The sequence below is a fragment of the Agelaius tricolor genome, unplaced genomic scaffold (assembly GCF_023055355.1).
Source record: "Agelaius tricolor isolate 1412-34295 unplaced genomic scaffold, bAgeTri1.0.p SCAF_23, whole genome shotgun sequence".
Taxonomy (NCBI): Eukaryota; Metazoa; Chordata; class Aves; order Passeriformes; family Icteridae; genus Agelaius; species Agelaius tricolor.
In genome coordinates, this window is record NW_027269283.1 from 4,731,330 (window position 1) to 4,745,537 (window position 14,208).

Genomic DNA, 14,208 nt, shown 5'->3' on the forward strand with positions numbered 1-14,208 from the left:
CAGAGCAACTTCCAGCAGGGAAAGACACCCGGAGCTCTGCTCCAGGCTGCTGCCCTCAGTGAGTGAGAGTGGTGGGAGCCCCAGGATACTGCTGCTGCTCATTTCACAGGTACATTACATGCTCTGGTTGCTGGCAGTGTGAGCACACAACCAACCAGTGAAATGTTTCCCCCATGGAGTTGCTTTTTTAATGCTTTGTTTTGCAGGCTTAGGACAGAAATGCTGCACTGAGATGGAAGGAAAGCAAAGTTCTCTTCTCCTCCCCTTTCTTTGCAATGAAACCTCCTTATGCTAAAAGACTAAGACATAGGGAACAGGAAGAAAATAATATCATTGACAAAAGCTGCATGTGAAAAAAAAGGCAATTATGTACAATGAGGCTGAATTTCAGTCATGGTGAGGAATTCAGACTGCTTCACCAGAAATCCCAGAGCACAAACACACACCAGGTCACTTTGGGTCAGCCTTGTACTGATAAAATATGCAAGTACAATTTGTATTTTCCTGTACACGTGAAGAAGTCAGGCTCATCTGGACGAGCTCCCTCTCCCTGAATTCTCTCTCTCTGCCTCACCTTTTTGTTTACTGGCTATCTTTTGCTTTGTGGCAATTTGCCAAGTAAAAGTTTTGCTCTGTGATTACAGATGCCAAGTGTGGCCTGGGACAGTGTAGATTGTCCACAGCTACAGCCTTTATGTAATGTTATAATATTATAACTGGTGCAACAGACAGGATTTTAGTATAATGTTAAAAATATGGACACTGGAAGTGCTTCAAATGTTTACCTAAGCACCAGTCCTTTCCCCATCCAAGACCAAGTGATCACAGGAGAGACTGTTTTACAGGCACTCCAGCAGGACAGAAATGACTCTGCAGCACCTGCTATCACTAAACACCTGCTGTGGATGCTAAGAATATGCAAAATAATGTGGGTTCTTTCTTGTGCACAAAAAACTGTCAAATTTTTTTTGTTGTTTTCAACAAATGTCATAATTAAGTGACTTATCTTTATTTTCCTGCAAGTGGGGCTGTCCTAGTTTAGCTGTTAATTAATCAGCTGTCATGATTTTTCTTCAAGCCATTTCTGAACCAAAACATGAAGTGAAATGTTTGCTGCCTACAATAAGGCAACAAATGAATGTTTAATGGCAGTTTGCATCACTCCTTAAAACTAAGATATGGAACTCCTGATGCCTTTTCCTGAGTGGAAGAGATACCAGTCCCTAAATCACAAAGTCACCTGCTATCTAATTTCTCACAATGTCTTTTGAAGTTCTTTAGCATATTCTGCTAAATAACTTCATATTCTGCTGCTTCAAGATCACAAATCCATTTTAATAATCCAGGCACACGTGAAACAACCTTTCTGCCCAGGGTATACAGTATTTCAGCCTTTCCAATCAGGCAACTGTTCATTAGAAAGACAAAGCACTTCCTCCACAAAGATATATATTATTTATACACATTAATGCAACTTTAACAGGCAGCAGTTTAAGTTGATGCATGGCACCGGTTGCCTTTTCACACTAATTTATTAAGGAGCAGGTAATTATTCAACATTCCACTTCCTCACAGTCCAGGGAATTGAAAAGTCAAATAAAAATGCAAACCAGAAGAAAATATTAATACAAGTACTGAATACATATACTAAGCAGCTACACCTCTCCCAGTGCTGGACTGCTTAAAGAGAGTATTGGAACAAATCTAAACCACCTTGCTCAAGGTCTAAGCCAACTGTTAGATGTGAGAAATTGCCCTAGGGCTGCAATCTTCCAGAAGTGCCCTTTGAGCCTTCTCTGTCATCCTCCTGAAGTGCCTGGGTGCTGCTCAGAGCCAGAAACAAAGTGCCTGAGCTGGCAGAGCAGATGCACAGCAATGGGCTCTCTTACACGTGGAGTAAGAAAACAGTGCCCTACAGCTGTCCTTGAACAGGATGGAGCATCAGGGACATCCTCCCCTGACACACCAAGCCTTCCTGCAAAGGGTAGGAGCTGCTTGCCAAGGGACACAACAGCTTTGACAATCCCAGGGACTGTGCTTGCCAGGACAGATGGCTGAACAGTGTGGAAGATGCTGGAGCACAGCTAAGTCTGGAGTGGGCAAAGCCCCAGATTTATGTGAGTATGAGCCAACTGGAAGTGGGTTACCTGCATGATGCAGAGCACAGCAGAGCTTACAGAGCTGATCATGGGTTAAACATGGCAGGGAGGCTGGGGGAAGGAAGGGAGGCAAGTCCATGTGCCCAGGAGCCTGGGAGCACAGGAACACCTGTGTGCAGGGCTGTGACAGTGAGCATGAACAACTCACAGTTTTCACCTGGAACAGAACACCTGTGTGCAGGGCTGTGACAGTGAGCATGAACAACTCACAGTTTTCACCTGGAACAGAACACCTGTGTGCAGGGCTGTGACAGTGAGCATGAACAACTCACAGTTTTCACCTGGAACAGAACACCTGTGTGCAGGGCTGTGACAGTGAGCATGAACAACTCACAGTTTTCACCTGGAACAGAACACCTGTGTGCAGGGCTGTACAGTGAGCATGAACAACTCAAGAGTTTTCACCTGGAACAGAACACCTGTGTGCAGGGCTGTGACAGTGAGCATGAACAACTCACAGTTTTCACCTGGAACAGAACACCTGTGTGCAGGGCTGTGACAGTGAGCATGAACAACTCACAGTTTTCACCTGGAACAATGGCACACAGTCTGTGAATGCCACACTGCTCCTGCAAGGGGGGGAGAAGCCCCAGGGCAGCGCTGGTGCAAGGCCCAGGGGGCGACTGCTCAGCCCAGATGAGCTGATGGGAGACTGGCAGGTGCCCAGTGAGAGCCACGAGAGCCACCCAGAGCAGGGGACACCCGGCCCTCTGCCCCTGCTGCAGCAGCAAGAGCCTGGGGACCCGGCCTGGGCAATCACTCAGCCTGTCCTTCCACCCACACACACATCTTCAGAAGGAAACAAAACCCCAGCAAACTGTTCAAAATGTGCTGGCCTCCATTTCACTTTGCTGCCTGGCATTGCGCTGTAAGGCAATGCCACAGAAATGAAGTTTTAGACTCCAGTGTATCTGTTTCTGCACTCCTGGGACAATGACATTATTCTCTTAGAGAAATGCCAGGAGCAAAATAAGGCAAGAAGGACAAGGACAGCATCTCATGACAGACAGTTACTCAGGGTAAAGTCTCAGCACTGAGCAGCTGCAATTAGAGCTGGTTTTAGCCACAGGCTCAGTCCCATTCCTCTCCTCACTTCTCAGCATTTCCTCTGCTCTAAGAAGTCTAACTGTCTCTATTTTTGTCCATGCTGATCAAATACCTAAGACAAACTTCTAAAGGAAGGAATCTCATTTCAAATGTAAAGCTGGATAAAAAATACTTGTTCTAAGGTTGGCCAAACAAATCTATCAAAATTGTGAGGAGGCAGCACATGAAACTCTTCCAGCTTGTATGTTGAGAAAGCTAATTTTTAACTGTTTGAGCAAAAGCTGAATTTTTACTTGAGATTTTGAGAATGATCTTAACTCTGTAAAAATGCCCAACTGAAGACATATGCCAGAGGTGGAAGTGCTCATCTGAAAGCCTCTCACCCACAGCTGTTGGATGCTGTTTGTTTTCTTCAGACACCACTGACAGCAACATCTTGTTTTAACATGCTGATGATTTCTACTGTATAATTCAGAAGGACATACATAATTATATCCTTTGGAAGGACATAACCTGCAGCCTTTCCATGCCTATGCAGTAGTGATGGACAAATCAGGAACAGATAATTTGAAATACAATTTCTTCCTCAAGGAGAAGGTTTGTAAGCTATTCATGACATTCCTTTGTCAGCATTTCTGACAGATTTGCAGACAACTACCCCACTGGATAATGTTCAACTCAGCAAACTGCTTCTGAGTTGCAGTTCTTTCAAATCAGCATTTTAAAAACAGGGGGGAAAAACCCCACTTGCATTTCTTACAGTCAGGTAAAGTGTCACAGCAACATGATATTCTACTGAATGTAAAGGAGCCTAAGCAGCAAAAGGAGAATAATCTAAGCTCTCTGCAGACACAGCCATGGGTTTGGCATTCAAGGGCACCATGGTCTGAACTTTATGCCTCTGCTGTTCTGTCCCAAGCAGGACACAGCCCAAAACCCTGCCACCATGCCAGGTTTCTGTTTCACATAAAACAAAAACAAAAAATCTGTTGTAAAACACAAAGCCTAGAGAATTAACTCATCCTCTGCCCCATCCCCACGAAAACCAAACAAAACCCCCAAAAATGGTGAAAACTTTTTGAATTAGAAGCTGATGCAAATAATTTATCCCAGTCCTTTTAGCACCCAGAGCCCTCACAGCAAGGAGCAGCCGTGCTGGTTTGCCTGCAGCAAGGTCTGCAGCTTGCCCAGCCTGGGGCTTGGCACATCCTCAGGTCCTTCCAGAGCCCCTGAGCAGCACAAGGTCACCACTGCCTGGACCAGCCTGCACTACTGACATAAATACAGCTGCCCAATGACCCCTGAGCCACTTCAGCCATCATTCTGATCTGCTCCTCTGGCAAAGCCACTGCCAGCCAAACCTCCTTGCTGCATGAATTACAAGCATCAAGCAGAAATGAGCTGTTTCCCAGCAGCTTTCACACATTTCTCTCCCAACAAAGAGTTTTGGCCAAGCTCTAGTTCACTGCCTGCACAGGAATCAAAAAAATATTATCTTGGGGCAAGTGGAAAACATGTTCCTCCTGAAACTTTCTTTTTACTCACTGACACTGAATTTGACCCCTGCAAAGCCTTTTCTTTGCATGTCTGCAAGGTTTCAAGCTATCTGGGCTTTGCTTTTAAATACTATCTTTGAAATCCTGAGGCTTGTGCCAAACAGGAACCCTCCATCCCCTGGGTGGATGCAGCTTTTCTACCATCACTTTTCAAATGTGCAGATGGACCCTGGCTTCTGGAGCTAAAATTGGAGTAAGTACGACACTGGTAAGATGAAGTTACTTTCCTCCTGCTGAAAGCATTTGAACAGTTCTTCAGAAAGAGAATATTTCCAAGTCTTGGTACTACAACCAATCCTACAAATAAAATTAGGAAGTTGTTTTTCCTTAGCCCTCTAGACATATTCCTCTACCATCATTCCTGTGAGTTTGAACACTTGTCTTCCACATGCCCATGGTGTTTTCCAAATTTCCTCCCACTGTCACCAAGAGCCTGTGGCTTTTTAGAAAGAAAACACCCAGCTGTAGCAATTGCTCTGCCTGCCTTTCACCCAGAGATTCCAGGTGGCATTTACTGCTCAACATAACTTGATGTCAAACTTTTAAGTTTTATATAGCCTTTAGAAAAACTGGCTTTGGCAATTATCACTTCATAAGGGGCAGTAGGAGTTTGAAGACTAAAATACAGAAATAATAAAATTGCAGCTTCCCACGCTACACAGGGAAATAAATTCTTAGTAGAAAAGATACAAGCTAGATGGGAGCCAAGGAAAAACAAATTAATTGTCTATTTAGCACAGCTTTTATTGTTATAGTTTCCTTTTAAGCCTAGTTTTATGCTGCAATCCAACAGCTCTTGACTGCATACCCAGTGATCAAAGCCCCCCACAAAACTCATCAATGCCATCGGCAGGGAGCACAACCCATCAATTTTTTGTGTGTATTTAGACAGGCAAACTCTAAGTGTGGCTTGAGAAGGAGTTTTACCCAAATCAAGTTACCCAAGCTATGGTAAACATCAAATGCCAAACAGGAATTTGCTGTTAGAGATAATGCAAAGCATTTCCACAGTAATACAGAAGCAACAGTCTGCTTTGGAAAAACAAAACCAGAACCAACTGGGACTGCAATGGTGTGGAAACCCCTCAGGGGAGGCTGCTGATGATCACACAGCAGAAGTGGCTACATGTGAGACAAGTATAAAACAATTCCTACAAGTTCAATTAAATGTTCAGGTGTCCTTTAGGAAGGGAGGCTCTTCACAGAAGAGAATAATTAAACTCTTGCTTCACTTGACCTTGGCTATCACCAAGGCTACCAAGATGCTTCCCCACTGATAAAACCAAGGGCACTGACACTTCACCAGAACCCTGCAGGTCAGTTTGGTGTGAATCCACCTCAACTCCTGAACTCTTCTGCTGTCACCTCCTCGAGAAGAGTTTTATTTTTGGGAGGAGCTCTCCCATGCCAGCCACTGTTTGCAGCAGGCACCCTGGGGCAGAGCTCAGCCTGCAGCTGCAGGACTGCAGTGGTGCTACAGAGAGACAAGCCAGGGAGGGGTGGCAGAACCCAGGGATTCACCAGTGGGAGCTCTGACAAGTGTAAGAGCAGAGATTATCCTGGAATTAGCTTCCTGTAACTTGAAAGACTGGTTAAACAAGGTATCCATTAAATGCTCACATCAAATATACTCTGAGGACACAGATTACTCAAAAGTACTATGCACTTTTTTTAAGCCAGAAAAAAAAAGTCCTCAATTTCTCCAGCCAAAATTAAATTGTAGTAAGGTAATTTCTCAGGCTCAGCAGTGCTCCAGACTTTAGATCTTGAAGATGGTGATATAAATTGGTGTTGGAATAGCATACCATTTTTTTCCCATAGCATTTTTCCTGAAATGCTGCCTCAATATCACTTGGCATACTTTCAATCACTGCTCTAAAAATTAAGTGCCTCGTTCTCGTTTACGTTTCCAGCACGAGAAAGCTTTGATGTAATGTATGAGCAGGCATTAACTATTTATTCACTTTAAGTTGTCAAATGCAAAGGACACAAGGACCTACTGGCACTTTCTGACCATTTCTCCTCATCCATCAGGTCCCTACAACTTCACAGATCTGTCAAGCAGCCATGCTACAGAGGGGCTGCAGTAAATCAGAAGGAGCCCTTGTGCCTACACAAGCACTAATTATCTTGCTTTTCCTCCCTTTTAGCATCAGCATGTCAGTGAAGTTTCTCACTGTTATGAAAGCAGTGGATGAAATGCACTCATTGTGGGATTTCATGCAAGATTAAAAATACAGATATTAATCTTTCAAAAGATTTGAAAAATAAGTCTCAGCAGCACAAGCTTCTGCTTTTAAAGCACCTTAATTATTTAGGCAATATACTGGCAAAGCACATCATGGGCTGCAGCATCCAGCACCAGCCAAAAGAGCACTGCAGCTACAACTGCACAAAGATGGAGAGATCACAGCAGGAGCTGTGATCAGGGCACATCTGGAGACTCTTCTGAGGCCCCCTCACCTGAGCAGCAGGTGGCTTTCCACAAATAAACATCTTTCAGTGAGATCATCAGGTGACCCACAGGTCAAGTCAGCTTCAGCCAGTTAAATATTTGAGTGCAATCACAGCATCACTTTTCTGAAAGAAAAGATGGACACTACCACACACTCAGCTTTTGATCCCCAGCTGAACTGGAGAAGTGCATCTCAACAGAGATTTATATCAGAGGGGACCCAGGGGCTCTCAAGAGAAGTGTTTGGGATGGCTCTACCTCACTGGCACAGATGTGGAGCTACTAAAAGTGAAGCACTTATTGTTATGATACCAGTAAGGATCCCAGGTCATTTTCCATGTAGCTCTGCTTACTTAATTAAAATAAAGGCTCGTGACACCAGACCATGGTATCTGTACTACCCCTGCAGAATTCCTGCAGGGCCATGTGTGCCATCCTTCTCCTTGCCAGACACACTGGGAAGATCATGTCAGAACTGGAACTGCCTCTGCAGGAATGACAGACCCCTCTCCCCAGCCTGGCAGCCTGAGCAAGGCTTCTCCCAAGCAGGCACAGGATCCCAGCTCCAGGGGCAGCTGCCCCTCTGCTCCAGCACTGCTCCACTGCTGGGGTCTCACCAGGGCCTGCTGGGGCCACTGTTTGCTGCTGCACTATACCTTATTTCAGGCTACATTTACACCCATAATGTTTGATCCTACTGGTTCAGCAAGGACCTTTCTCAATCCCACCTTGAGCAGCCCATTCCTTTGGCTGCTCTGGAACAGACACACAACTGCTCCTCACCAACTCAGAGGCACCTCTGCCTTCCCACCCTCCCCACACTTTGGACATTTTCCCCTATTCCTTGAAAGCCTTTAGGAACCAGAGAGCAGCTTTGCTGTTGGCAAGTGTCCCCTATGGCAGGGCAATGTGTATTCTATTTGCCATCTGTTGGAGGTGTGGCAGTTCTCTTCTGTTCATTGGGCAGTTTTCCTTAGCTCTTCCATAAACCAGTCCTCCCTCCAGGAGATCTCTTCTGTTCATGGGCCATTAATCATTAATTATCTTCTGTTCATGGGCCATTAATTATTAATTATATTCTGTTCATGGGCCATTGAGTCTCCCTGCATGGCTGATAAAATTCCATCATCCCATGGGGAGATGCTCTGCCCAGGGGAGGAGCCAAGCATTCCTACCTGGATACAATCTGAGATTCTGGGACAGCAGAGCAGCTTCTCCACTGGATTCCCAGAGGAACAGCAGCTGCCTCTTCCCCTGGATCTTCAGAGGAAGAGACTGCACCCTTCTACAGGATCCCTGCTCCAACAGAGCCACCCCTGACACTCCTGGGGGACTGCAGCCACAATTCCAATGGGACTGCTGCCAACACCCTGACCCACAGGGTGTCAGGCTGTGTTCTGACTCTGTCAGTGTTCTTTTGGTTTACTGCATTGTTTATTTTATTCTTTTATTTTCTTCCCTAATAAAGAACAGTTATTCCTGAAAAAAAAAAAGGGGAGCAGGAATAAGAGGAACGAGAGCCCCTTAATTTCAAATTTATAATAATTCAGAGGGAGGGTGTTTACATTTTCCACTTCAGGGGAGGCTCCTGCCTTCCTTAGCACACACCTGTCTTTCCAAACCAAAACAGCAAGGTATCAGGAAATTCCCAATTTCAGAGGATCACAGCCAACATCCCATTCCCCCTGGCTACCCTGACAGAATTGTGGGAACACCACAGCCTGGATCCACAGCACTGGCATCCCTGGGCTGCTCCCAGCCAAGAACTGCACTTCACTAATCCCTGCTGTAATCCTTACAAGGCTCAGGGAAGTTTTGGAAGCCCAACCATAGAATTCTGCAAGCTGCTACCACCCTCAGCATTGCCTGAAGTATTAAGGAAGAAAACCCATCCAAAGGTCTACTTGCAGATATGAGTGCTGAGTGATCATTAAAAAAATGATGCTTTTTTTTTTTAAAAAAAAGAGCAATTCATTTTAATCTTCTAAACTCCAAGATTAAATTTCCTTTTTTAGCCTTAGTGTCAATTATGAGTGTGAATAGCCCCACTGACTTCCAAAATCATCCCAAGTCCTGTGCACACTTAGTGTAAATAAAGGAAATGACAAATGGTCATGACAACGGTATTCTGCAGTACTGAACTTCAAGAAGTCCAAACCTTGAAACCCTTTAGCAACTTAGAAAGTGGCTGACTAATCCTATAACCACAAAGACAAGTTATCTCACTGCTATTCTTTTTTCAGTAACTGAATTACAAACCAAGCTAAAAGGTCAGCCTGTCTGGACAAGCAAGCAAGGGAAAAAAAAAAAAAAAGTAAAAAAACGAGCACCGTTTGCTTTTAAAAAGCACTTGCTTGCCAGAGGTTTGATTAAATAAAAACAGCAGGGTTTTTTTCCTTCTCTAAGTGATTATGATTTAATTTTCTTAAGTAAGAGTACAAAAATACCTCTGAACATGCTAAAATAAATCATGTCATTAGGCCATGAGGATCTGGCTAGCTGCACAACTCAGCTATAAATTACAGAGCTGACCAATGTGGGCTTTTTCTCCTTTTTTTTTTTTAAGAAGAGCAATCTGTCAGAAAATGCTGATTCCTTCAAATCAAACAAAATTTTTTTTACAAATCAAACGATTTTTTATAAATTCAGAAAAACTGGATTCCTTATTGGCATTCATAACAATAAGGTGCTTCACTTTAACAAAGTTCTTCTAGGAAGGGTACATATGTCTATAAAGGAGCTCCCTTCCAATTCCAGGTACCCTTCACCCCTCTCTCCCTTGTCCTAAGGGCCCTACTTGCTGAAGGATTAACAATTAATTTCTTCATTCAGGATCACCTATCCTGAATAAAGCAGAATAACTGAAGAAGTAAGAACACCTGAACTCAGAGTGATTAATTCATACAATATTTCTCAGTATGAAATACAAATGTAACTGAAGTGGTAACCAATTAATTAACACTAAATCAGTACTTGAATACAGCCTTTACTAATGATGTGGAGTAAGAAGCATCATTAACATATCTGAAGACTTCACACACTCAAATCTGCAAGGCAGATTTTTAGGTCTTTTCACTTTTAAGTGAATGCTTAAAACACAGAGTTCCCATTTCAAAGGCTTCAGACTACATCATCCATGGCAAGCAGCCATCACAGCTTTAAATAACTTGGGCCTATTTATCTTAAGAGTATTAAACTTTATTCAACAAACACTTTTAAGTCTTAGTCTCCCATTTTAGTTCCAGCTCCAGGAGAGCTGCTGAAAGGGGTTTGCTTTCAGGAAGACTCCACATTGTCTACCCCAAAGAGGGGCTCATTAAAAACCCTGCTCCAATGCTGCTCTGCCTCCCGTTTCACTCAGGGGAAGGAGGAAACAGCTGCAACTTGAAGGCAAAGAGGACAGGAAGGAGAATTAAAAGCTTTCTGAGGAAAGACTGAATTACAGAGATTTCCAGGGCATTCTGGAAAAATAAATAGCTCAATGTCCATGCAGTTGTCTTTAAAACCAGGGGCATATGTTTAAGAGGTGAATATTTTTTGGGACAGTCCCCAAGTGAACCATCTCCACAAAATCTGTCTTGAATTAACCTGCACAATTCACTATGAAAGGTTTCCCCAGTTGTTCACTTTTACTTGTGTGTCCATTTATAGCAATCCTGCATGATGGCAGGACACAAAACAAGGAATTAAACACTTCATTCCTGAATAATATTCCTTTCAGACCGTATCAGTCTATGTGTATTAAACTGCTCTTTCTCCCTCTTCCTGAAGGTGAAAGCTTTGATTATCAATCATAAAATGGTTTGGGTGGGAAGGGACCTTAAAGCCCATCCAGTGCCCCCCTTGCCATGGGCAGGGACACCTCCCACTGTCCCAGGTGGCTCTGAGCCCTGTCCAGCCTGGCTTTGGACACTGCCAGGGATCCAGGGACAGCCCCAGCTGCTCTGGGCACCTGTGCCAGGGCTGCCCACCCTCCCAGGGAAGGATTTCACCCCAATATCTGATCCAAGAACCCCAAGGTTACACACACACACACACACACAGAGCAGTGAGTGGCAATAGCAATGCCCCAATGGTCCTGCAGGTTTTAAAGGCACACAAGAAGGGGCTGCACAAGGTCAAATGCACCAGGTCCAGCAGTCAGAGCTGAGGGAACTTTGCTCCCCTCACAGTTCATCACTTCAGGCACTGGTCCAGGTGAGAACCTGCCCACTGGAAAGTGCTCACAGAGGCCTGATGGAAGCTTCATGCCCTGACTTTTCCAGATGGTCCAGACTCCATCCCCCAAAGGCAACCCAGAGCAGCTAAAATAAACTCTCCATGCAAAGAGTCTCCAAAAGGAGCCCTTTTTGGTACAGATGAGAAAAACCTGGACAAGCTTGTCTTTTCAAGCTCCATTACCCTTTGCAAACATTTGCACTGACAGATGAGCTGGAAGAAGATTTCAGAAGCATTTCAAATAGATCTTGTTTCAGCAGCAGTGTTCTTTCTTTAAGGGAGATGCTGTGCCAAGAACACATCCAGCCCTGAAAACAGATCTCAAGGCACAACAAGGCTCAAACAGGTTTTCTGAAGAATTCAGTGTGGTCAGAGAGCATTTTTCCAGCATAACACCTTCAGCTACCAATTCTTCTCCCCTTTCTCCCAAAACAGAAATGCATGTTGCAGCCTGACATTAACCATGCAGCAGCAGTGGAACAAACCCAATAAGCACAGACCCAGGATGAAATTCTTTTAGTTACTTAGCTCATCTGCAAAACTTTCAGTCAATGTCTTAGCAGATTAAATCTACAGTAGGCAAGGGGCCTCCAAGATAGTCCAGGAAGTTGAATTTACAAGTCTGAGTACTCTGATATGAAGTTGATTTCAGGTTACATTATTTCAGTCTCCATTAAGGGCTATGACCTAAGCAACAAACTACAGCAACTCATTTTACTTCCCATTCACTGCAGGTTTCATCTAAAAGCCTCATGTCACAGAAGGCCTGCTATATACAAAAATATAGCAAAAAATGAAAATTTGACAGCAAGCTGTGGCAGTAAGTGCTTTGCAGTCAATGTCAGTTTGCACCAAAGTGAAAGCAGGTGGTGAGCAATGACCCTGTTACCAAATGGGAGAGAGCAGGAATCTATTCTCTTCCCCAGCAGAGACAAGAGTCATGTCTCTGAAGTACCTTCTTCAATTTTAAATATTGCTAACAAATTTTTAAAACAAATGTGGTATATTCTTCTTTTGTTGTTGTTATAAAGGGAATTTGGAAAGGTTTATCAAACCTACGTACACAGAACTTGCTGTGAGTCACATTGGCCACAAATCCAATGAGGTTTGCAGTGAGGTTCAGAGTGTCTTCCTCATGCAAATGTTACAGAACATTCAAGACTACTTAAACAATAAAAAGGAGAAGCAAGCTGCTCCTGGGTTTATTTTTAAAAAGATTGTTTGACTACAAGGTGACAAGAATGAACCATTTGTCCTTAATAAAGATGTCACAAGTTAAAAAGTATTTGCTGGGAAGAACATACTAAATATGCTGGAAAGGTAATGCTTAAAAGAGAAATAAACAATTAACAGAGCTTTAACAATTCTTGGCAGATGGCTGAAGAGGAAAAAAAAAGGAAATCCATTCAAGGAATGTCAGTGTTATGAATCAAGACAGGTGACATTTAAAACCAATGAATAAAACATCAGGAAAACCTGTCTCTTTTTATAAATCATACTTCACAGTGGAACTACATCTAAGCAATACACTTCAAGATCCTCCTCAATAACCAGGAGATACCATGGGGGTACAATTCAGGTTTGAAAGTTAATAATTGTCTATCCTGGACTGCCTCCTGTTGTCAGAAAAACAGTCCTTTTATTCCAGTTTGTTTATTCCTCCCTCCCACAAAAAGGAAAAAAAATAGTAGCCTTAATGCTCTCCCACAGAAAGAAATCTTTATTTTAGATCCAGCACAGCAGAAACAAGTAGCTCAAGTTTTCTTGCTTCCCAGCCAGGAGCCTGCCCTAGTTCCACAGTGCCTGGACAGAGATATCAATCAGCCATCCCAGATCTGGCCTTATCTCTCAAACTGATGAATGCCTCAGCAAATAAGTTCACTTTATGTTCAAAGTAAGACTATTGGAAGAAGTCAGTGTCTGAGAAGTAATTTTTATTCCAGTCACCGCTGGGAAAAAGGAGAGTTCATGATAGATGAAGGGAAGAAACACTTGGACAGAGAAATCCCTGAAGATTCACTCAAAGTGTTTGGTTTAGTCTTCGAAAAATGTTTTGAAAAATGTTCTACTTTAACCAAACTTTTTTATTCTTCTACACAAAACTAATGTATTCAGACAAATTTTTTGAACAATCAATCTTGATTCATCACACAAGGGTCAGAGAAACTTGCTCTCTTAGCAAATGAAGAATATAATCTAAGTTTCATAATAATTCAATAGAAGTCACAAGATTATTTGATTTTCAGTGATGCTGTTTAAATGACCTACAAATGTGCACACTCTAACACAACTTTTTTTGCTGCTGTCCAAGCAGACAGACTTTCTGGTGTCTCAGTAACCAACTCAAATTACTCACTTGAGTAATTTGTCTGGGAGAAAGGAGAAACAGAAAGATTAGTGCAGAGGCCTGCATCTGACACCTTTACCAAGCTGCTTAAAAGGCAGAAGTAAAAAGAAGATAAACCTAAGAGGATCACAGCAAAGTCAGGAAACACTGTAAAATGATAAATTATAGAAAGTCACACACCAGCAGTTTTCCCATATAATGCAAGTATTCCTAGCATCTGCCTTAACCCTGCATCCTCACCGTGCCCTCCTCCTACTGCTAGCAAAGACCCAAAGACCAATTCCAACAAAATAAGAGCCAATTATTCAGTCTGCCATCATTTTCAAAGCTGGCAACGGCACAGAAAATACTCTCAAGTTTTTAATCGATTGAACTTTTAAAAGGACAAAAGGTAGTAAAGCTATAAAGCATCAATATTAGATTGCT

General features: G+C 43.2%; 1 protein-coding gene across 2 annotated transcripts in view; it reads right to left on the reverse strand.

The window, feature by feature from the left end:
• The window catches only part of STK4 (serine/threonine kinase 4), a 49,274-nt gene that overhangs the window by 3,183 nt on the left and 31,883 nt on the right, over positions 1-14,208 (reverse strand). The gene's annotated exons all lie outside the window — the stretch shown is intronic.